Here is a 24,267-nt window from a genome sequence, read left to right as displayed (position 1 = left end):
CCTTCCTGCTGAAAGGGTTTTTTCCCCCCATAATTCCTCTCACTTACATGAAATGGCAAAATAAATGTCACTGCATAATTTTCAAGCAACAAGTTTGTTTCATGTTACATCTCTTCTTCTCCAGTAATATGCTCTTTCATATACATATAAAATATGATCCTGGTAAGGCTTGGAGTCAGGGGAGATGGACCGTCAAAAGTATTTGACTCTTTTACACTTAGAGCTTTTGCACATGTAAATGTGTCAGGAATTCTTGTGTTCCATTTCTGGAGTCCCAGCTGTTTTTTTAAAGATTTACCAAGTACTATAACAGTCAAAATGCCTTCAGGCTTGCAAATGAAGAGAGGTTGCACATCCAATTGGAGAGCAGATGGGAGAGACCTCCATCTGTGGAGGGTCTTTGAAACTCCATCAGTTTCACTGTGAAAATTTGGCTTTGTCAGAAGATTCAGGGTTATCCTGTGGACTGGAAAGCAGGGTCTGATAAAAAAAGTGCATTAAATCTCATCCTTCTGCTTAACAGGATCCTGAGTACTTTTTTACTCATTTGAAAATCTGACTGAATGGAAACTACTAATACATTTTACTACTAATTAAGAGTTAAGCATTGCATCAGTTTGAAAATAGCCCTGGAAACTTGAAAGCATGTGAACAAACATGGAAATCTTTGGAAATTACTCTGTTCATCTTTACTGGATATACAAAGATCCTTAAACTGGGGTGGTGTAAGTTGATAGAGCCCACTAAACATAGTTATGCCTCTCTTGTACTAGCTACAAGTTTGACTTGGAGTTATATTTCATGTCTTTTAGACATCCTATTCCCCTTCCTAACACTCAGCTTCAACAGTCCCATTCTCCTTTCTGTCCCCATTCTGTCCCTAACTCACAGAGATCAGAAATAAGCCCACTGAAGAGATGTGCCTTCTTGGAGATGGCTCTAGGCAGGGCTGCCACACAGGAAACTGAATGTCTCTGCCTGGGGTGAAGGATAAGCCAGGTTTTAGGATGTTTTTTCCATGGAAGAGCTGGGACCAGACTTCCCTGCTGCTATTTCCCTCCCAGAGGAAGGATGTGGAAAGGAAAACTTCTGCACCTCTGAGTAACAATTGTTGCCCAGCTTTCCCATGCTGGACCATGGAGCAATGGCAGCAAAAGCCAGCCATCCATGTTTCAAGACATTTATGTCATATGAGGCATCTAATTCTCCCTGCCTACAACTGGAAACAGGACAGCTGTTATATTGAGTGGTAATGAATGCTAACAGATGCCAGTTTTTGCAAGGCATATATTGTATAATTTTCATCTGCTTCCTCCCTCAGTTACTAGGTTGTAGTACTTTACATCTAAAGAGTAGATCACAGTTGGTCAGAATATCTAGAATATTAATATGTCTCAGGAAAAAATATTTTCTATTTCTATCTCTATGAAACAGCAACTTCTGTTTTACCAGTTTAAAAATTCAGGGTCATACTGTGAGTTTTCCTCCTGGTTTTCAGCATTCAGGTTAGTGACAGTTTGGAGCTTGTCCCCACAAGTGAACTTAAAGGTTGTCTGTCTTCCCTTCTTTTATTTATAGAATCTGAACATCTGTAACAGTTCCTTTTTACTCAGGAAAACACTTAGGTACCTGCTAGAATTTGCTCTCCAGAACAGCACTGTCATCTGCAGAAAAAAATAATTAATAATGCAAAGGGTTTAAAAACACCTTTGTGATATTACAGAACTAATAATTGATGTGGTCATAACTGGGGAAGATATGTTTTTTTTTTAAAGTTAGAATCTTAAGTCCCAGAGTTCAAACCTACAAAAGTGGTTAATAATTTAATCTTTTAATCTTTTTGCCATGTCTAATGGCAGAGACTACTTGGATGACTAAGGTAGCCTTGGAAAACTTCCCTTCTTTGACTATCAACATTATTTTGATTTTTTTTGTCACAGTCTGATATTTTATTGCAAGTGGGAGAAAATGATGCTATTGATTCCTTCATATTTAGAGGTAAGGTGACTACAAGTCCTTTTGTCATTTGTAAATGTGGGAAACATACAAAATGTCAAAAATATATAGTATTCCCTGTTTGGCCCTATTTTTGATTGTATTTCATTATTGACATAGATCAGACATACATTTGGATGTATAATGTATACATATATGTATAACTTCATATCCTTGCAAACTAAGACCAACACAATATATCAAAATGTGTGAGAGTTGGAATTATTGAACATAGTTTTATTATTAATAAAAGGAAAATTTTTGTAGCTGGTATGAATTTTGAAACACATGCTTGCTTTTATAGATTAATGCTAACTGATTTTTATAATTATATGTTTTGGCTCATAATTAATGCTTCTTAATATAAAAGACAATTATAGATGGCATCTGTACGTTAAAGAACAATGCATATTGAGACAGGTGTGTGTAAGTCAAGTCCGTATTTCCCCAGTACTTGTGTATATATTGGACTCTTTTCAGAAAATGTTCAGCAATTTAAGCAGCTCCACAGAAAGCATTTTGTGATGCTTTAATTCTGAATTTGTTTGCATGTGTATGATATTCTGGGAATGCAAACATTTACAGAGATGGTAAGAATGGGCCAGTATGAAATTTAAGCCCAAATGTTATTTTTTTTCTCTGTATTAATCCAGATATTTTAGAACAGGAAAACTTCTTAGAAGTACCAGTATTGAAATGGGGGTAATTTGTAAATACTGGATATTTATGTGTGGTCAGTTTTACATCCATTGCCTAAAATGGGCATTACTTAGGTATGCGAACAATTGTCTTGGTTAGGTGACAAATCTGCTTTTAGCTCTCGGAGTAAGGAAATGTATATATTTTTGTGTCAGAAGAGGAAAAATTCATGGTTTCTGAACCTGTAAGTTATCTATAATTTAGAGAGCTTGTGCAGTAGCTTTTATGAGACTGTCTTATTCCTCCTTGTATTTAGCAGATTAATTTCAGAACATTATCTGTCGGAAAATTGTGCGCCAGTGTGGGCTAATTCGTCTGGCAGATTAGATTAGATAAAGGTCTAAGCTGCAAAAAAACCCAGACAAATTATTTAGTACCAGATTGTTGAGTACTTCCCATGAGTTATAACTTGAATGAATTGGATCACAAAAGATCTTCTAACTATGGTGAGTGGAAGATGACTATGTCAGACTTCCACTCTATCTGTACAGACCAAAAATTGTGCTGAAGCTGAACCACCAGTTACTTCAGACTATACTTCTTCAGCTGAAAAATAGGGATGAACTAGGTAGCACCTCAGTTTTGACAGACAAGTGTGTAGGAACAAAATGTGATATTTGTCTGTCAAGGTTTTGGTCTCCAACTGATAGTGTGAAATTTACTCCAGTGGAGGTAGCCAGGTAAACACGCCCATCTTTCCTACCCCCATGCAGAGAGTCAGCACCTGCCTGAAAATCAGTGAAATTTGGAGGCCAGCAACAGCAGGAGCAGACACATTACCTGTGCTGAAAACTCTCCACTTGTAAGGCTAACAGCAAGGACAGTAAACTTGAAGATGTTGCCATGAAAACCATGATAGTTTTGAGTAGATGCCTTCAGTGGGCAGTAGATTGGAATGTTAACGCCTTTTGACAGCTGGCTGGGGAGTTAATAGCATCATCTTTGACATAAATGTGCATGGATGGAAGATGTGCTCCATGACTATGCCTATTGCTGTGACATAGTGATGCATTTTTCCATACTAGTCTCAATGAAATACCAAAATCTAGAGAGCAGAGGATGTCATCTTATGAACTAGAAGAGGATTTTAAACACTATGTGCCAGAGTTGCAGATTTCACAGGTGACACTGAGCAGAAGGCAGGAAGATAATTCTCACTTTTATTGTCTCCTGTAAAATGTAAATGACAAACATCCCTTTGCTGGAGCGCACAAAGTGCCTTCCAATGCCAGAAGGTTATGTGAGACTTTTGTTGCCCTTGGCCTCAGCACAGAGAAAGAAACAGGCTTGAGTTCTTCTCTAATGAAGGGCTTCTGATCACTCACCAGCAGCTAGGACAAAGCTCCTGCAAACAAATTTAGCACAGACATTATAATGATGAGCTGCAGCCCCTCTTAAGGGGATGTGTTCGGAGGCTCTTGTGGTGGGAACGTGGCACACAGTGTCAGCCAAGCGGTGCAATTTATCCTGCGCTGGTGGGGGCAGCACAGTAAAGGGACTGTCCTCTGCAGTGTGTTCTATTCTCTTGAGCCTGAGGGCAAAGGCAGCTACAGGATGCATATTGCTGATGCACAGCACTTGTCTTGATAAATTGAAGCTTGAATCTAGTCAAGTCAAAGGCAATATAGACATTACTGCTGAAGCTGATTGGAAAGATTCTGTTCAGTACCATCCAGGCCACCCTTTGAGTTTGATTGCAACACTGTGATTATTTTTTTTCAATATGAAATATGAAACCCTATTTCTTCATGTCAATTTATATGTCAATCTTACGTTCATATAATTTTTGCAGGTGAAAGTTCATTCATTAGTAACACAGTAACTCTAGAAGATGGCATATTTCATAATAATCTATTCAGTGTGGCTATAAAGGCTCCTGGTAGCATGTTGTATATTAAAATGCCTTCAGGACTTACCAGGCTTGTGGTTCTGCAACCATAACTCACTTTCTTGCCCTTCCCCTCTTTCTAAGGAGGTCTTTTTCTCTTTTTTGTCTTTTTTAAAAAGATAATTCAATTTGTAACTCGTTTTATCTGATTCACTTTGACAATTTTTATTCCTTTTGTTCGTTTTAGTGTGAACATAAAGGGCAGGGTTTAAACAACTGAAGAGTGCAGACATTTATTTATGGGTAATAAATTAATAAATAGATAACACTGTAGATAGCAAGGATGAGTGAACTTGTGAGGATTAGTATTACCAGACAAGCATTATATACTCACCAATATGATGAGATTGCACTTGCTGCTCAGGTGAGGAGAGGTCAATAATCTTTGCTTTTAGACTGAGCTTGATCCTTGATCTTGCTGAGTTGCTATCTTCTGCTTCTCCAATATTTTTTTACCATTTTAAAGCTTTTAATGTCAATATTTTTCCTCTTGGGTTCTCATACTGCTATGTATCTCCATATCCACACCTGCTTCTTTTTTTTTTCCCCCTGAGTTTTTAGACTTCCTAACTCACATAACTTTTGTTTTTTCACTTCCTTTCAGTCATCTCAGCAGGTTTCTCAGCAGACTGACAGAAGGTCACACATCTTTACTACTCCGAACTGGTCCTTGGTTCATAGACTTTGTCTGAGGCTTGCATATGAATGGTGTTCCCAGATACTTTACTTTTCTGACTTGTTCCTTATCTGAAGTTTTTTAGAAAATATTAATATTAGAACTCATGGATTTAGCTACATACCAGAAAGCACAAAGAGTGTATAGGAAAAACCCAAGAATAAATTTAGTGTCTTTTCAGCATGCAAGTCTTTAGAGAATATAGAATGATAAAACAAAATATCATGATAAAAGACTGAACATAATACTTAGGCTTTTCATTGTGTTTTGCTGCTCAAGCTGTACACAAACATTCAATAACAAATCATGAAATAAAGTATACTTAAAATAAAATATAAAACACATCCTACTGTTCAGAAGCCAAAGAATATTGTGCTACTGAGTATGAATTATATGGTGAAAATTACCTGATAGAGATTTCGACAGTAAATCACATATTATTACTTTAATTTTTTTCCATTTCCTGGTGTAGAGAGCATTTTGTAATCAGCTAGAATTTCACCCTTTTACACACTATACTAGAAAGACAAAATAATGATCTCCTGTCAAACAATTTAGAATCTAAGCATAAAAGGAGGGATGATAGGCAACAAAACTTGAGGATTTGGTGAGATGCATTAGGCTGTAGCATTGGTAATGTCCTGCTATATGACCTGCCTAACTTCAACCTCAACCTGGTTTTTCTTAGACATTAAACAAAAGAGGCTATAAAGAAGGTGTATATATATGTACTTAAGGAGTGAGTGTTGCAGCTTTTTTATCATGTTTATAAATCTCAATCAGAAATCTCATGTATTGTATGCTTGTATTCTGTTAAACAATAAAAACCCAGTGGCTGACACTGCTGCCTTTACTGCATGACCGGCATTCTTCTTTCCATGCTGGAAGAAATGTAAAGTTAATTATAACCAAAATAAATTAAAATTTTCTGATATTTAGTTGCATTTTTAGAATTTAAAATTGTGATTCTGCCAGCATTTAAACAGGTGTGTACCTTGGCTCATGTGAGCTGTTATCATCTGACATGATGAAGTGAGTCACAAATACCTTGGCAGCTCTCCATTCTGAAAATATGTGGTCTGTAGTTAAAATTTTGGCTTTTTATTATGCTGTGAAATCTCCCACTGTTAGATCTTCAGGAGCATTTTGAAATAGTTTTCAAAGGTGTCTTTTCTGGTTTCCACTGTGCTTTTTCTCTTTAAAATTGAAACTTTAGAAGGAATTAAAATTCTTTTTAGATGGTTGCTATTCAGAAGTATCAGAATTCCTCTGGAATGCTCCTTGGTTATTTTCTAATAGCCTTTTTGTGCTTCACATATCAAAGTACCAGAGAAAACTAGTGGGATGTCTACTGCTCTTCTGAGCACCTCATCTATTACAATAAACACACATTGGTTTATTAAAGCTTAATTATCTAAGATTTACAACTATATAGACAATAGGATTAAGTTTTGGATTTAATTTGTTTTTGGTGAATCCAAAGACTCTCAGGAAAAAAACAAATTCTTGGCATTTAAAGCTTGCATAGTTTCACATCTGTCTTCAAGCTTTCAGCTTTCTTTATACTCCATGTACAGGCTGCAATCTATGTGCTTCACCCAAGAGTAGAGTTGAACCATGTGCACAGACAATATCCCCGTCTTCTCTCCTGAAGAAGTATGTGGTTAATGATGTCCAGCCTGCAAAGTTAAGATGTGTCCTGTGCTAGGATGTAAGAGGTTTTCCACCAGGAAACATTGATTGTTTAGATGTATGGATAATTGATGACAAAGAGAAACCACCCCCCCACAAAACACTAGGGGAAGAAATGGTTTGAGTGTGTCTTGAATATTCATCTTGCAATGCAGAAATGGGCTGTGTCATCTCTCAGGATTTCTTTCATCTTTACGTTTTATTATTTTGCTTACTGGAAGAACAAATGTAAGGTGCCTGGTTTAGCACCTGTCTGCATGCAATGTCCTGCCTTGAGATCCCCAGGGAACACTTCCAGCCCTGTGGCAGGGGTGCACATCCAAGTCTGGAGCTCACTGCTGCAGTTTGATATATGGAGCAAATCAATCCTGCGCACAACTAAGAATTTGCACATCTTTTCCTTGAGCATTTTCAGCAGCTACAGCCTCAAACAAAAGCCACAATGAGTTTCATAAGAAACCATTGAGAAAATTATGTGTGTTCTGCATGATCATATTTAATAAGAGAAAAACAGGGATGGAAGGAACATCAAGAAGTTGTGTAGCCAGTATTGTTCCAGTACAAGTCCTGTGTCCAGCACGTTTTCCAGTCTGTAAATTTTACAGCTGTATGTGTGGGTTACTTGTCAGTGCATACCCCAGCTTCTTAATAAGGAAATTCGAAATATGTGGCTTGAATTACATCCAATGCTTTAAGAATGGTGAGCAATAAAGGAGCAGAGATAACCTTGTATTTATAGGAGTAGCTGGTTCATGATTAAGTTGGAAATGCAATTTTCAACATATGTTGAAAGCTGATGCTATGTCAATGTTACGATTCTTTTTTTCCCCTCTTTCAACAGTTTTTTTAAAAAAGATTTTCCCAAGCCATTTGAACCATTATGTGAATCCAGCAGCCAGCCTTGATTCTAGACTGTGTGCTGTCATTTCCCTTGTGGATTTCTAAACGTGACCAGGATGATTCAGAGAGTTTGATCTGTTTCATCAAGTTGGTCCTGAGGCATTTATGGATCAAATAGAGGTAGAAGCTGCTGGTGACTGAGCTGAAAATTCTGTTTCTTTGGGAAAGGGAGAGGGCATTTGAAGAGAGACTACTGCCAAGATAAACAACAAAGCTAAGCTACAGCTATGTGTGGCGCTTCAGTCTTGCACAATTAACCTCGCTGTAGCTCTTGCTTTCAAAAATAGTTTCTTATGTTACTTGATTTCCTGGAGTTGTCTGACATTTTCAATGTATTTCTTTTCCTTTCACTCACTTTCCAAGACACACTATAAATTGTGTCCTAAGGTATTTTTTTTAACCACAGTATCTGCAGAACAGGCTAAACATAGGGAGAGAAGAGAAATTTTGAAAAGACTTGAAGACACTGAAGTGTGTTTTGGTTTGTTCCTTTCCACCCCCTCCTGCCTTCCCAATGAACAAGTCCATTTTAATTTTTTTTTGCTAGGAAAATCTAAATTTTTTTTTTAGGTTAGAATACAAAATGTATCTTCTTTAAAAAAATTCAGTGTTGTTAAAATTTAGACATTTTATAATGCTATTATACAAACTGGTGATGTTGAAAAAAGAATGATTTGACAGTTAAAGGCCAGAACTTTTCACCTACTTTAAATTGCAACATAATCCAGTTTTTTAAATGCTCTGATTTCAGCTAAGGAGACAATCTTTGGAATTTCTCCACCAGATTTTCTTCCATTAACTATTGTTGAATAGGGATGAAGAGAAAAAATTCCTTGTCAGGAGAGGAAATATTATTGCTAAGCAAAGTCTTGTGCTGAATACCTACCACTCAACGTACAATATTAATTTTAGTGTAGTCTTTTATATTAAAAACTGTGATACAGATTAGCTCCTGAAAGAATAATTACACAAAAACTCCTAAAAGGAATTTAAATGAAAATGAAAAACTTCAAAAAGATAACAGGCATGCAAGATAAGAACTTCCAAACCAGTAAACTAGAACCTGAGGTTTCTTATCAATCCTGCTATCTAGATAGTAAAAAATTCATATTTTGTCCAATAAAAGACAAAGATACATCTCAATAGTATTGAATAAAATGGTGTTTGTGGTCCTGGCACTGTCTGGTGTGTCAAGTTCTGTGTTGAAAAGTCTTTGGATTTAAGTGCCACTTTGGTTAATTTAATTGCTGATGTGGATAACATAGTAGATGAGGTATTTGACATTGCATCATATATAGTTAGAGATAAAATGTTTTGTGGTAGTTTGGGTGATTTTTAATTTTGCCTACTGTTGCTATTTATGCTTGAAGTCATGGTGAGACATTTATAGATGTTGGAGTTTCACATGAGTTAAGGTGATAAATTACCTTTAATGCTCTCTGGAAGACTAAATACTTTAATCCCTTCCTAAAATCCCTTTTGTACCTTTTGTTTTCAGAGGTAAAATGAAGGGTACAGACTAAGAAACTCAGTCAAATCATGCAGTTAAAAAGTAAAATACTGATGACAACGCCTACCTCTGCAGCTGACAACAATAGAGGTTAAGGCATGATGTAACACACAATCTATTACAGTAGCTGTTAGAAATTAGAAAGATCAGTTGGAGTAGGTTGTGAAGAGACATGAACTGGACCTGTTTTTAATCCAGTACTCAAAACTGTGTTGCGAATTAAGAAAAACTTTTACCTTTGATGTACACAATTAGGAAGGCCCTGGGGAATACTATTAGTACTGTAGAAAATCTTGCAATTGTGACGTGCTTAGTGTGTGAAGGCACTCAGATTGAAGCTTGTAAAAAACCTTTGGATTACAGTAATTTGAAGTGACAAAATGTTGCTCCCTGCGTACAGTGTCGCTGAAATTCGTACAAAGACCTTCTCCTTTCATTTATTAAAAATAAAGCACTGTCCCTGAGCACACATTTACTCATAAGCCTTACTGCTTTCAAAATATTTTTAAACAAATGATGAAGAGCTTTGAGATGTCCTTTTCTAAAAGAAAAATAATAAATGCTATGCTGTTAGAAATGGAAGCAATAAGATTTTGTGTGGAACTAGGTGAAAAACAAAATAGCTCTAAGACTTCCTGAGAAACTGGAATTTTTTTGTCATTCTGAGATTAACTTGTGCTTAAAGAGCTCCCATGATACCTCATGGTATCACAGAGAAATGTCCCATTCTTTCCTAATGGTAGTATTTCTTGCAGAATTGCTCCACACTTCACTGTGGTCTGCCCTTTGGTGCCTGTGGGATCCATCAGGAGAGCAGCACATTGTGGGTTTGTCCTGTAGAAGAGACTCCTTTGATCAACAGCAATTCACAGCTCCGATACAATTTTGTGGAAATGTATGAGCACTCCATAAATATTGAGGCAAGGCATAAGTGAAAACTTGCTATTACTCTGATGTTTCAGTACCTCTCCTGACTTTCAGAAGAGCAGTAAAAAGTCAGTAATAGATAACTCCAAAAGACTTATTCTGAGTTTGACCAAAGGCATTTTGGAGTTTGCCTTGTGGCACTTTTATTCTAAATATTCTTTGATCTTTGTAAAGTCAGCACAAATTTTTAGAACTTTCTAGAGAAATATTTTTAATTTTTACTAATATTTCTTAAAGGGAAATGTAGATATTTTTCTTTGATATTCTTTTGACACCTTTTTGAGATTAGTACATGGATACATCATGGAACTGCCTTGTTGTGATGTCCAATGATCGTAATGGTCTCATTCATGTTTATTACAGCAGCTTATAAACTGCAAAACAAATCATAAAGCATAAATCATGGAAGTAGATAAAAAATCCATTTGTATAAAAATTTTGTATAAATTGCTTTGAGAATCAGAGTCTCTTGCCAGTAGAAATGGCTCTGTATAGTCATTGGTAGCTTTAAGGAAGATCCACAAATAGCAAATATAGTAAATATAAAATAGTAAATATATAGTAAAATAGTAAATATATAAGTAAATCGTAAATAGTAAATCCACAAATAGTAAAGCTTTTGTTTAAGTTATGAACAAGACAGATCATTAACAGAACAAGTGAATTCAATAAAGAAAGACCTACTATGTTTTCCTAGTACAATTATGAGGATAAAGTTATATGAGGTAGTTGGCAAAAATTTCAGCTTGTTCTCTGTAAAATAATGACTTCTCCATGTAGACAATATTGCTTATGCTGTCTGTTTCCAATATGTAAATCATGCCTGGGCAAGTATGAGACTTCAGAAAATTAGAGTTATTCATACTTGCCTTTTCTTTTTTGAAGTTCTTGCGTGAGACTGATAGAGCTTTTCAGACTTTTTTCCTGTGGAAAAGTTATATGTATTTTTACTTCAAGGATTTTAGTAGGCTGTGCCAAGCCTAGTGCTGCAAAAACCAGAATGCTTGTTGCAAATCACAAAACATAAAACAATGTTAAAATGCTTGTCTCGGTAACACCAAATGCAAAATTCACCAAGATGAATGGACATATACCTCTGAAACTCTCTAGAAGTCTGATGTGATTTAACCCCAGACAGAAACCAAGTCCCATAGTGCCATTTGCTCACACCCCCGGTGGTGTGGACAAGGGAATTGGAAGAGTAAAAGTGAGAAAACTCCCAGGTTGACTTAAAGACAGTTTAATAGGTAAAGCAAAAGCTGTGCATGGAAACAAACCAAGCAAGGGATTCATTCAACACTTGCTATTAACAGGAATGTTTCCGAGGAAAGCTGGGCTCCATCATGTGTGATGCTGACTTCTGACGACAAATACCTAAACACTCTAAACTCTAAACACTTCCCCATTCTCTTCCCCCAGCTTTATGTGCTGAGCCTGACACCATATGGTCTGGAATATAATTATACTAAAAAAATTAATTACATTAAAAATACAATCAAACTCAGTTTTGAACCTAAAAAATGGAAATAGTTTTTTTCACCTTCAGAAAAGAAGAAAATCCTATTTCAAAGACAGGAAGTCAGTTGGATTATGTATAGAAATTTATTATGGATGCTTTTGAAATACTATTGGTATTGAAATTGCCATTTCTACTATACTTCTACATTTCTATGATACTATTATTCTCTAAAGTAATTATAATAGACTTGATTGCATAATATTACACATCATAATAATAACATTTGCAGAGGTACATATGGTCTAATTGAAGTCCAGGCAGACTTAAATTTTCTGTTAATACTATTAAAAATCTACAGCAAATTGTAAAGGAAGTGCATTTTCAGTTCTGCTGTACAGTTATAATCACAGTTTGACATGTCCATGGAAAAAGAAGATTCGAGGTGCATAATTTAAGGAATTATAAGATTGAATATTATGTGTTATGTACAGACAGTGGACATTCTGGTTACGAATGGACTATTTTTTGTAATTTTTATTTTTGGTAATTCTTTTTTTCTGTCTCTTCGGGAGACAGACAGATTCCTAATAATGATTTCTCTTTGTACAAAAGAGCTAAGGTGCTGCTGTTTAAATTGCACGTATTTTTGATACTTAGGCTTATAAATGGCTGTTCAAGAAGTAAAATTTCAATCCTGAACTTGAGGCTAGTCCAGGATTTTGTTCCCTGGCTTCTGTTGCTGACAGGCCATAAATAAGTGGGTCTTCATTACTTTATGTGAGTGTGCTGGCACGCAAACTGGCTCCGACCTTTTGGCTGCCACTCAGCAGAACACGTTGCAATCTTAGCTTCTCACAAGCCAAGGCTCCACAGCCTCATATGGCCACAGAGACCTGTGCTGTGGAGAACTGTCATAGGAATCTAACCCTAAGTGCTTTACTTCGAATATGGCTGAAAATTGCTGATAGATTCAAAACATTGTGCAGGAAGGATAGGCAAACTCACAACACTACAGTAAAAGCTGCTTAGGAAGCTGAGTTTATGAAAATATTAAGAATTAAAACTTTTTAAATAAATTATATGAAGATAAAGAATACATTTGAAAACTTTATTTTTTTATTGTCAATCATTTTGTCTTCATTCTTGATTTTCTTTCCCCTTTAAAAATTTTGCTTGACTGAAGTTCCTATTTTTATTTGAAGATGCTGGATGAAGACGTACAGATGGACAAAAGTGGAAAAAAAAAAGTGAAACACGTAACCCTACATCTGAATTTTAAAATGTCTCTTTTTGGCCCCAAATTGAAAAATATGAATCATTGTGTAGCAAATAAAAAGTTTAAACGAAAGATGCTAACAAATATAAAATTATTTTTTAGCAGTAAAATGCCAAACTCACACTTGGTCAGGATAGTTATAAACAATATGAATTTTTATTTCAGCATCACAACAAAAGTGCAGAAACAGTTTTTAACCATGTTTTTCCACTTCTGTTGTCTACCTTATGTTCTCCATATTGGCCTCTACAAGACTTTATCTATACTCTTATTCAGTAAATACTGTCTTTGAACAGTGTCTTAACACCATTCTTGTTTTGGTGGTAACTGCTTTTCTCTCTGCTACTTTCACATTATGTTGTCTTGCCCAACACAATCTTTGATAACATGTCTGTGTTCCAAATCAACCATCTCTGCTCTGTCTTGGGTTTCGCTTTACTAGGCAATGATTTGCTTCACCATTGATGTATCTTCATGCTTTTTGCTAGCATATTGCACAGAATCAAAGTCTAGGCTGGAGGAGCCTCTTCTTCAGATCATGTAGTCTACGGAGTTTAACCTGTCCAAGGGCATGAGCTAGCCAACTATTGCTTCTAAAGAGCCACCTGTCTATCTGAAGCCATGGGAATCTTTCATTTGAGTTAAAAGTCTTTCCCGAGATACCCCTCTGTTATTATGTTAAATAAATTACGTACCAGTTACAGACTGGGTACAGTTACAGACTGCTCCCTATATGCTTAGACTACTAGAACATTAGTCCCCTAAGGTTATATATCGTTGTGCCTTCCTTTGTTCTCATCTTTGGTTGGTCACCCTCACAGAGCTCTCCCTGGTTATTGTTGTTCAGCTTTTGGGCATTGTCCCTATTTTCTTTTATTCCTTATTAAAGTGTTATTTTCCTGGTGCCAACCATCCCTCCTGCTCCTATTTATTTTCTCGCCACCCTCTGCCCTTAAATCAGGGGACCTAAAGGTTTGTTGCAGCCACCCTCACTGCGACACTAGTCCAACCCAGATCTGATCATGCTAGTCAGGGCCGTGTTTTCTGGTTTTGGGTATTTCCAAAGACAGAGATTGCATAACCTATCTGGGAAACCTAATATGTGCTTCAGCCTGTGACCATTGCCCCTTGTCCTACCACCATTCTTATCAAGAAGGATCTGTCCCATCTCCTCGGTGTCCTCGCGAGTGCTGAGCAGAGGGGAAGAAGCACTTACCTTGATCAGTGGGCCACACTCTTGCTAGTCAGGACTACTGATACTTCTGTACTTACATGTCTGTTTGAGAACTTCTGCTTTTATTAGAGGCATGTAAAGGTAGAATTAAAGCCATAATCACTTTTTGGCTTTGGCCTGTTCTACTTTGCTTCATTTGTGGCTTCTTAGCCACAAATCAGCAAAAAATCAGCAGCAGCTCTTGCTAGGACTACACAAACACCTGCAGCTATTGACTGCAACAAAAGAAGGAGATGCTTGAGTATTAGCCAACCTCAGGTTTGTTTCCTCAAACAAAGAATTATTTCAAGAAATCCTCTTCTGGTTTACCATGATGCGCAAACCTGGGGAATTTTGTGCTGTTGCATTTCATGGAACAGCTCAGTAAAGAGAAAAAAAACCCAAAAAACTAAACCTACAGTAGTCCACAAAGTTAATTTCAGACTCTGACCTTTCTTTTTTTTAGAAAAAATGCTTCCAAAATCATCTTAATGGTAGCTCTGGCTGCACGAGATAAGGAATAGTTCCAAGACAATCTTATTTCTTCTTTTCATCATACACATCTATACCTGTGAACAAGGGCTTTGCCTGGCAAGATGAAACTTAATATATCTTGCTTACACCACATATTTTCTTGAACTGTTTGATGGAATTGGCAAGGAAGGAATAGACTTAAGAGCAGTATATAGATGTTTGCTACTATATCCAGTATGGTCTGTAAAATAAAAATATGTCTTTAAGGAAACACATTCCAATGCTGAAAAAGGTGAGTAAAAATCTTTATTTTTTAATTTTCTGTTAGTGTTTTAATATCTGCATTCACTGTATATATGGTTAATGTAATTTAATGAAACTATTAACACAACATTTTTTTCAAAGAGCTTAATGGAAGTGAAATTTGCTGTTTCAAAAGTCTTGGAGGCAAAACTTTGAGCACAAAATATTCAAATACTAGAAAATGGCAAGAGAAAATTAAAAAAATCAAAATGTTGATTTCTTTTCTGTTTGTTGTTTAAGAACTGCTTCTCTTGGATTCCATTATCCATTCTTGAGCTTTTTAGTGCCCAGTGTTGAAGACAGCAAAGATGAGGCAGAGATTTGCTTCAGTCAGGCTTCTGGTAAACTAAATGTGTATTTCATACGCATTTGTTGCGTATGAACGTTGCTGTCAAGAGTGAATGTCATACATCTAAGCAGCAAAGTTTTTCAGAACTGTCCCTACTTTAAAGGAAAGGGGGATTATTTAATTGTTTCAGGAGTTTAGATATATGTCAGGCTGCTTATAGTCTATAACATTCTCCTCATTATTTTAATAGATAACCAGCAGGAGATCCCATAGCCACCAGTTAGCACTGCAATGGTTGAGGCAAAATATTTTATTGATAGCCTGCATGAACCTTACTGGCATATATTTATTTATTTCATCTAAAATAGATGCTTTTATTTTGTTTAGCAATTAAAACCACATAAACTTAATGGAATTTGCGGAATATAACAGCCAGTTTATGTTTGCTGTGTTTGTAAGATGCAATATGTACTCCTGACTAAGCTTTTGCCTCTCTTGCTTGTCCTATCCGAAGTGTGTTTTCCATAAGTCTTTAGAAGCTATATTTGATGATATGATTTTTTTCAAATAAAGTACATTGAAATGTGACAAAACACTGTTAGCTTCTAAGTCAGAATGTGACATATAATGTTGATAGACACACTGTATAGAGGATTATGTCTTTAACCATAATATCCGTAGTTTTGTACAAATGTACTCATCAAGTCTTATTACTATACCTTGACAATAAGCTGCTAAGGAAATATTCCTGAACTTTTTCTGAGAATGACTTCTCCTTTGAGAGACCAGCTGAATGAAGTATGGATTGGGATCTATACCTCACTGAGAAGGGCTGCCCAATTCAAATAAAACATTGACCATCGCTGCAGTGGTCTTATTAGCAGGATAATAAACCGAGATAGCTATAAATCTAGAGCTGTGAGAATGAATTACCCATTGAGCACACTCCTTTATGTTATTGAAAATAAAAAAGTGCTCCAAAGAGTCCTACTCAAATGAACAGTGCTTGTTTCTAGACTTCACTTACTCAGTAAATAACTCTCTCTTAAGCCAACACCCTTCCTTGACAGTGATGGGGCTTCTAATTAAGTGTTTAAGTGAAAACACATGATCTCAACTCCTGGTGTAAATGACACTGTGTGATGTTCTATCATAATAGTAGAACTGAGCTGTGGGTTGGTTGTGTATCTCTTGAAAATGTGGTTATGAATAAGAATGGATAAAAATTGTTTCTGCATGTTGAGAAAATCTGGGATCACTTGAAAATTGCATTTTCAGGTATGATATAGACTTTGCATTTTGGTTTTATTATAGATGTTCAGTGTTTTAAGATTTCTGTTTTGCAGGAATAGTGTCTAGCTGAAGATAGTTTATTGATTTATCCTAAAATGAAGGGAGACACAGACGAAAATGGAAAATAGGTTAGCTGAGCTAGCAGATGTTTCTTAAGCCTATACTTCTTGGAAACCTTTTAATGGCATATCCAAACCTTTATCCTGTTTTGGTTTTGCTCTTATATGTTGTATTGGTTTTTATGGCTGGGTTTAGCTAGCAGGATCCTACAGGGGTGGCTTGGGTGAGAAGTTGCCAGAAGCTTCCTCCATGTCCAGCAGAGCTGATGTCAGACAGCTCCAGGACAGACTGACTGCTGGCCAAGGCTGAGCCAATCAGGAATCAAAGTAACTCTTCTGTGATAACAGATTTAAGAAGGAAAAGAAAAGTCATTGCACAGATATAATTGCAGCTAGAGAGGAGTGGGGTGACAAAATGTGAGAGGAAAAACTCTACAGATAGGAAAATCAGTGGAGAAGGAGGGGTGGGAGGTGCTTCAGGCACCAGAGCTGAGATTCCTCTGCAGCCTGTGGTGAAGATCATGGTGAAGCAGCTGGGCCCCTGCAGACCCTGCAGGAGCGTGGGGAAGCAGAAATCCACCAGCAGCCCAGGAGAAGGCGAGTCTATTATCACAGAGGTCTTACCACCATTTCTAATTGCCCAGCCTTGGTCAGTAACACGTCTGTCTTTGGAGCTGCCAGAGATTGGCTCTCCTGGGCATGGAGGAAGCTTCTGGCAGCTTCTCACAGAAGGAAGCCCTGTAACCGCTCTCCTACCAAAGCTTGGCCATGCAAACTCTATACAGATTTAATTGGACCATTTTTAAAATAGAAAAGAGAAAGTATTGAATTTCTAATGAAAACACTGCCTCTGATCCCAGAGAAAATAGTTTTACTATCACCGAGATCTAATTATAAATCAGAGTTTGTATTGGAGCCAGATATTTTGTATAGTTTTAAATGGTGCTTTTTTGTTAGTGTATATAGCCTGTGTGTAATGAATTTTGGAGTGCTTATAGTATCCTCTAAATGAATTGTTCTCTTGAAATGGGAATGCTTGAAGTTTTGGGATTTTTTCCTCCTCTTTCCCTCCTCCTCCCTGCCTTCACCTCAGCTGAGATTATTTTATCTATTATTTTAGAATAATTCTCTGTATAAAAGCATCTGATATGTCATTATGTTTAGTGTGCCTTATTTAGATGAATAATATAGGTCTGTACTCTGTTTCTTGTAATTTCTCCGTTTTTCTGGGAAAAACGAATTGTCTACCCTGTAGAAAGAATTTGTTGATACTGGGTCCTGTATGTGTTAGCCAGCAGAACTGAAAGGAATTTAAAATACGCTGTCTAACAAGAAGTACACTTTTTAAAATTAGACTGTCTAAACCACAAACCTTGTTTACTAATCAGGCTTTTTGTCAGGACAGTAGCTCGACTAAAATAATAAATACAATGTCTGGCATGCACTGTGTTATATATTAGCATCTGATTCAACTACGCTTAAAAATTAACTTTGCCTTGAGGCTTATTTCAGGGATGTTGATGTCAAAAGCACTTTATTTGCTACAGTTTAGGGCCACAAACTGAATTCCTACTGTCAGATGCTAATTGGCTAAAAATATGAGTGTCTCTTTTTTTTTCTCTATGCTAAATCTCATTAACAACAATATAAAGGTGTAAAATAGGTGGCTAAAATCCTGCTGGGTTTTAGTATAGAGACGACACTTTTTTAAAAGCATTAAGCATTTCTATTTATTCTTTCATATGTCAAAAAGAGAAGGAATTTTCCACTGAACTTCTTGAGCTCTCTTGATAAGGCTTAACTTGCATGCAAAAAACTCTGCATGCAAGACAAACTGAATTATCTGAAGAACTGCAAATGTAGTGTATGCCAGGTTTTTCTTAGTCTGGTGGGTGAGGTTTTGCAGCCTTTGGAAAGGTGAGTAGCCAGGCGGACAGGATGCCCAGTGTATAGGAGAGAAGTGCCAGTGAGCAAACTGCAGTGGTCATGTGAAGTGGTGGCATGTGAGTGAAGGGAGGTTATTGTGGGTCCAAGGTGTTATAGCAAGATAGCAAGAGCCTGTGTCTTGCTTATGAAAAGGAAGAAGGGATATAAACGATTGAATACTGAATGTCAGAGCTGTGAATATTAATGTGATATTACAGTCGTTTTTCAGAAGATATTTGGAGGAAATGTTGCATTTTGTGTTCTGTATTGCATTAAATAAAAATTGTGGATGAAATAATAGTTGTGCTTAAAATCATCTAATGTGTACCTAAATGTCATAATGTTACACAGAGGAGGAAAAAAGTAATGGAATAATAATAATATAATAATTATATTCCTCTTTCAAGTACAATAATTTTTTGACATTTTGCATAAACAGATGAGATTAAAATCATGGTTTCAATCAGAAAGCATGTTTTTCTTTTTTTTTTTTTGCATATTTGCCCTAAAAATATTCTTATTGCAGATAATATTTCAAAGTAAAAGGTATTTTCTTATAATTCTTATTGTAACTGTTATTTTAGTACTAACTTGCACGTTTACTTTCCTTGAGTACAAATATATTATGTTAGATTTCCACTTAAGTCTTGGGTTTCATAAAGGAAACAAATGGTAATGTGATGTTTTTATGCCAATACTAATCAAATAAAACATATTAATGTCATTTTTCCTGCTTGCACCATTCCTGGCATGTACACAAAAGCTCTATAACATTAATTTATGCATGCTAGATATGTATATTTCAGTGCTCAAGAGTATTTCCCACTACTACCCTTGCATACAAATACACACACATGCATAAACACAAAAATGCCCTTTGTTATAGTTTTGGGTTTTTAAAGTGTCTAACTTTGGAGAAAAACTTCACCAGCATTTCTTTGTGCTGGATTGTAGAACCATTAAAGCAGTCACTTTTTTATTCTTCCTGATAAACCACTACCACCTAATAATCCTTTACATGAATGCAGAGCTCATTAATGGGGCCAGGCTAAAAATGTTTATGATGGCTTTAATGGAGAGCTTATATTTTCACAGTGCCTGAACAAGCAAGTGAAAGCAAATTGCAAAGAAAAATCAGAGGACTACTAAGTCATCTATTTGTTTTAGAGAGGCAGCAAATCCTTAAGTGATTTCAGCAGTCTGTGGTGCTGCATGGTAACAGAGTCTTAGAACACTCTTGGGTGTTCCTGGTTTATGGACCTCACTGCAGCACTTAGCTGGTCTTTGCTGAAGTTTCTCTGCTCACTTAGTATTTTACAATGTGATTGAGCTGTGTTTGCACAGCTAAGGAAAAGGTTTCTGTTTCTTCCCAGCATCTTTGACATGCACAGCCAGTAATTTCTGCTAGGATGGGTGTGGCAGGTGACTTCTGTAGCCACAGTTTGGGGCTCTCTAGGCTTATCCTGTGACATGTAAGCACCAGGGAGCAGTTTAGTGAAAGCAAACATAGTCAGTTGTATGTAAGAGTGGCAGCTTTATTTAGCTCATCTCATGCTTAATCATGATATAATGACTAGCTCTATCTTGCTTAAATGTTGTAATCCATGTATATTGGTACATATGATTAGAAGACAGTCACATAACCACTTGGTCTAGCTGCCTTATGCAGACAACAAAACCGTCACAGTATCCAGTATTGCTCTGCCCACTCTAAGTGGCAGTGAGTGTGGTTCCCAGGAACCACTGCTCACAGCCTGCACACAGAGATGAAACCAAAAAAACCCCAACCCTAAAGCAATAAATTGCTAATTAACCACATGTTTTCATGAAATATTAACACATTAATTCTCCTGCATAGTGCTTAATGTTACTAAATGAGTTACTGTAACTGAATGAGTAAATTAAAGATGTTATAATCTATGAAGTGCAAGGCATCACTGTTAGATGGCTTAAGTGCAAATCAGAGCTAAAAATAATTCATATCTTTTTGTGGCCTCTTCTTGGCATCTTTCCAGAACAATTGATGATACAGGTTGGTTGCATTCATGGATGTGAAATGGAAACATTAATGTGCAAACTCTCAGATTAGTCATTATGCTGCAAAAAATACCAAGGGAATAACAAATGTGTCACAATCTTGTGACGTATTTGATCTTTCTAACATGATCTAGACTTCCTCCTCATCCTTTGGGGGTGCCTAACAATCCTTTGCATCTGTGGATGTATATGAAACAAGTGACTTGATGAAAGACTTCATTTCACTTTTTAAACAGCAGAGCAATAATAATCACAAACAAAAGGAAGCTATTTATAGCTTTTCTTTTCATTTTAGAGGACATGCAAGCTGGTTTTATTTTTCTTTTTAAAATCAGTTTTCAAAAAACATATGTTAAAATGACAGTTACTTCTCAGATAAAATCCTAAACTATGTAGCAATTTCTCAGATTTATTTCTGATTCATTAGCATTTATAGTACAGTGTTCACCCTGTATCTGGAATGTGGGCTACTTTCCTGAGCTATTACTTTCTTTTTCAGCCAGACACTGAGAAGCATTCCAGAACCAATCTGCATTTCATTCCCTACTTTATCAGACTGTAAATTGATACTTTTCTGTGATCTTATTAATTTTAGGAAATTACCAAAATTTTGATCGTTGTTTTATTCCCAGAATGGTCTTTCCGTAGTCACAGGGGTTCTTACATTACCACTTTTGTGTAAGGGTTAGCAGAACTGTTCTTTCTCTTTGTTCCAGTATCTCTACTACAGAGAAAGTGACATGTTCCTTATTAAAAAGAAAAATAAATCTAGGAAATGGTGATGCAATGAAAGCATCATTATGCTTCCATGCAACCAGGGAAGATAAAGGATATTAGACTTCTAATGCATATAGTTTTATATGAAATACTTCATAATTTATGAGTCGTTGTTACAAACTTAACTATGTGCAGTACTATTGGAAATTCCTACAGAGCATAAGGATAGCTGTACTAAATAAGAATGCAGCCTTAACATTTCTTCTACTTTTCTGTAGGTTTAAACTGAACTGATTTGCTTCTTGGTGTAAAATTAGAGTTACGAATTTTACTCTTGAATAACTCTACTGTTTTAGAGTACAGATTTACCAACATGTTTTTCCATCATGTTAAAGACTGATTAATTTTATAAAAGCATTTATTTGGTTTGTCTTGTGGAAATGCCAAAACCTCTTTACCATGCAGAGGGAACATGTGGATCTTCTTTGCATGCTGTGGTGCATTATTAAGGAATTTTTAAATGGTTTTTCATTGTCTTTGAAAAGATGATAAGTTTTATACTGATAAAATAGATTGAAAGTTCTGGAGAATTAATAGTGAGAATTCTAATTGTTGCTAGTTCTAAAGCTGACAGAGAACTTATTTGGGAATAAGTTCTGGGCAGAATGTAAGGTGGCAAAAATCTCCCCAGTAATGTGCGCATTAATGCTTTTGAAGAGGAAACTAGTCAATCAGTAGTGTGGGAGCAGAGAGGACAAAGAGAAGAGGGTAAAGGTCCCAGGGTTAGGCTGGCTGACACTACTTACTCATGGTAAGGATGCTGAAATTCACAGGTGGTAAAAGTGAAACCTGATTTGTGAACATCTGTGTTCACACATAAAATCCTCAAATATGTGAAGCCTTTGCCTTTTCTCACAGGAAAAAGAGGGATATAGCAGAGGAGGGGGAATGTTTTTTAAAGTTTTATATTTGTTTTATATAGTGGAAAAGTTCAGGGTCACATTCTTAGAAGTGTGAGACCATGCATTAGCATGGCTTTATAAGCCTGTCACCTGAATACAGGACCAAGCATCTATACCTGAAAGCTAGAAATAAATATGGAGTAAAAGGTTCATTATTATTCTCTTTTATGCTGCGTAATTTTCAAAGAACTACTGCAAACAACGGAGTTATTAAGGCTTTCTGAAAAATGGTGTAAGTATTTATGATTATTTTAGTTTCCCATCGTGTGCTAGAGACTTCTGCTACATTAAGTAAAGGAATTCTATCTATGGTTACTTAATTTTAAAATGAGACTCTCTTCATTCTGTGAATCTTATTTCCTTAGTCCAACCTTTTGTTTTATTTAGGACTGTGATTTAAAAGACTCTGGTCAGCAAACAGGGCCCATTTATTATTGTCAGATTTATTACTGAAGAGAAAACATAGGAGAGATATTTTTGAAGCTCTTTGTAAGGCTAAAGGTTACCAAAGCAAGCAATTTTATTACAAAACTGATGAGACAGGACTACTAACATTTTCCTTTTTGATATGGTCAGCATTAGGAGCAGAAAACCATCCATTTTAGTGAAGTAATTTCCTGAAGTGTACAGTTTATTGAACTCACAGCCTTTAACATCACCAGCTGGCCTTTCTGTTAGTGTCTTGAGGAAACTTTCAGGGGATATGAGAGGTTGCTATTCTGCTTTACACATAGAAGGTTCTCTTGTGCTAATCTGTGGAGTTACAGCCTGGAAAGCTGAAAAGCTGGACTGCCTCAAAAGGGAAGGCAGTCCAGCCTTTTTTATTTTTTTATTTCTTGGGCCTGCTGTGCAGGGCTGTTGAATACCTGTGGTATGTTTGCATAGGCAACACCTTCAGCAGCAGAACCAAGAAGTGTTTGATTCCAGGTTCCCCTTTAATCCAAAGCTTAGAGAAATTTTTGGTTTAAATCCAGAAAAATAGAAGAGGAATTTGAATCTTGGCATCCCACCAACTTCAGAAAAAAATTCTGTACATGTGTATAAAGAATAAAAATATGACAAGAATAGGATTTTTCACTGTTCTTCCATTTTTTTACAAAAATAATGTTATTTACTTAATGTAGACACGATGTAGATTTTTTGGGTGTCACTCCTGAGATGTATCTGGAGAGGAAAGAGTTATCCTGCAAATTAATGTATGTGTTTTGATTTTGAGGGCTGGTTTCTTTGTTTGATTTTTGGTTGGTTTTTTTAAGGGCTCTGAATTTCATCTATTCTGGTAGATACTTAAGCAGGAAGTCATTCATCATTCTGCTTTGTGACTCTTATTAGTAGTACCTAAACTCTGCTGTACAATGAGAAAATGACATGATTTCCTTTGGCTTGTGAATATTGCTGAATAGTGGAGAAGCTAAACATTAGGCCTTGTATAGGCCTGAGCCAATAGCTAAATTGGCCCCCAAGTGCCTTTGGTCTTGAAACTGGGGATCAGATCATTCAGGGAAGCAGAACATGAGGATATAAGAAAGCACATGAAAGAGATGGGGCTGCTTGACTGGCTCTGGAAGATGTCCACAAAGATAATGAGGGGTCTGGAGCAACTCCTGTATGAGGACAGGCTGGGAGAGTTGGGGTTGCTCAGCCTGGAGAAGAGCAGGCTGCAGGGAGATCTTAGAGCAGCCTTCCAGTACCTAAAGAGGGCCTGTCAGGGAGCTGGAGGTGACTTCTTACAAGGGCTTATAGTGACAGGATAAAGGGAAACGGTAGCAAACTGAAAGAGAGTAGGTTTAAGTTAGATAATAGGAAGAAATTCTTTACTCTGAGGGTGGTGAGGCACTGAAATCATCAGTTATGGATGCTGCATCCTTAAAAGTGCTCAAGATCATGTTGGATGGGGCTTTGAACAATCTGATCTACTGGCAGTGTCCCTGTCCATGGCAGGGGGATTGGAACTAGATTGTCTTTAAGGCTG

This window comes from Pseudopodoces humilis, chromosome 6 (genome assembly GCF_049639895.1).
Source record: "Pseudopodoces humilis isolate 2021_Gansu_Grassland_sample_001 chromosome 6, ASM4963989v1, whole genome shotgun sequence".
Taxonomy (NCBI): Eukaryota; Metazoa; Chordata; class Aves; order Passeriformes; family Paridae; genus Pseudopodoces; species Pseudopodoces humilis.
The sequence above is the reverse complement of the archived record's forward strand: the minus strand, read 5'-3'. Positions refer to the sequence as shown.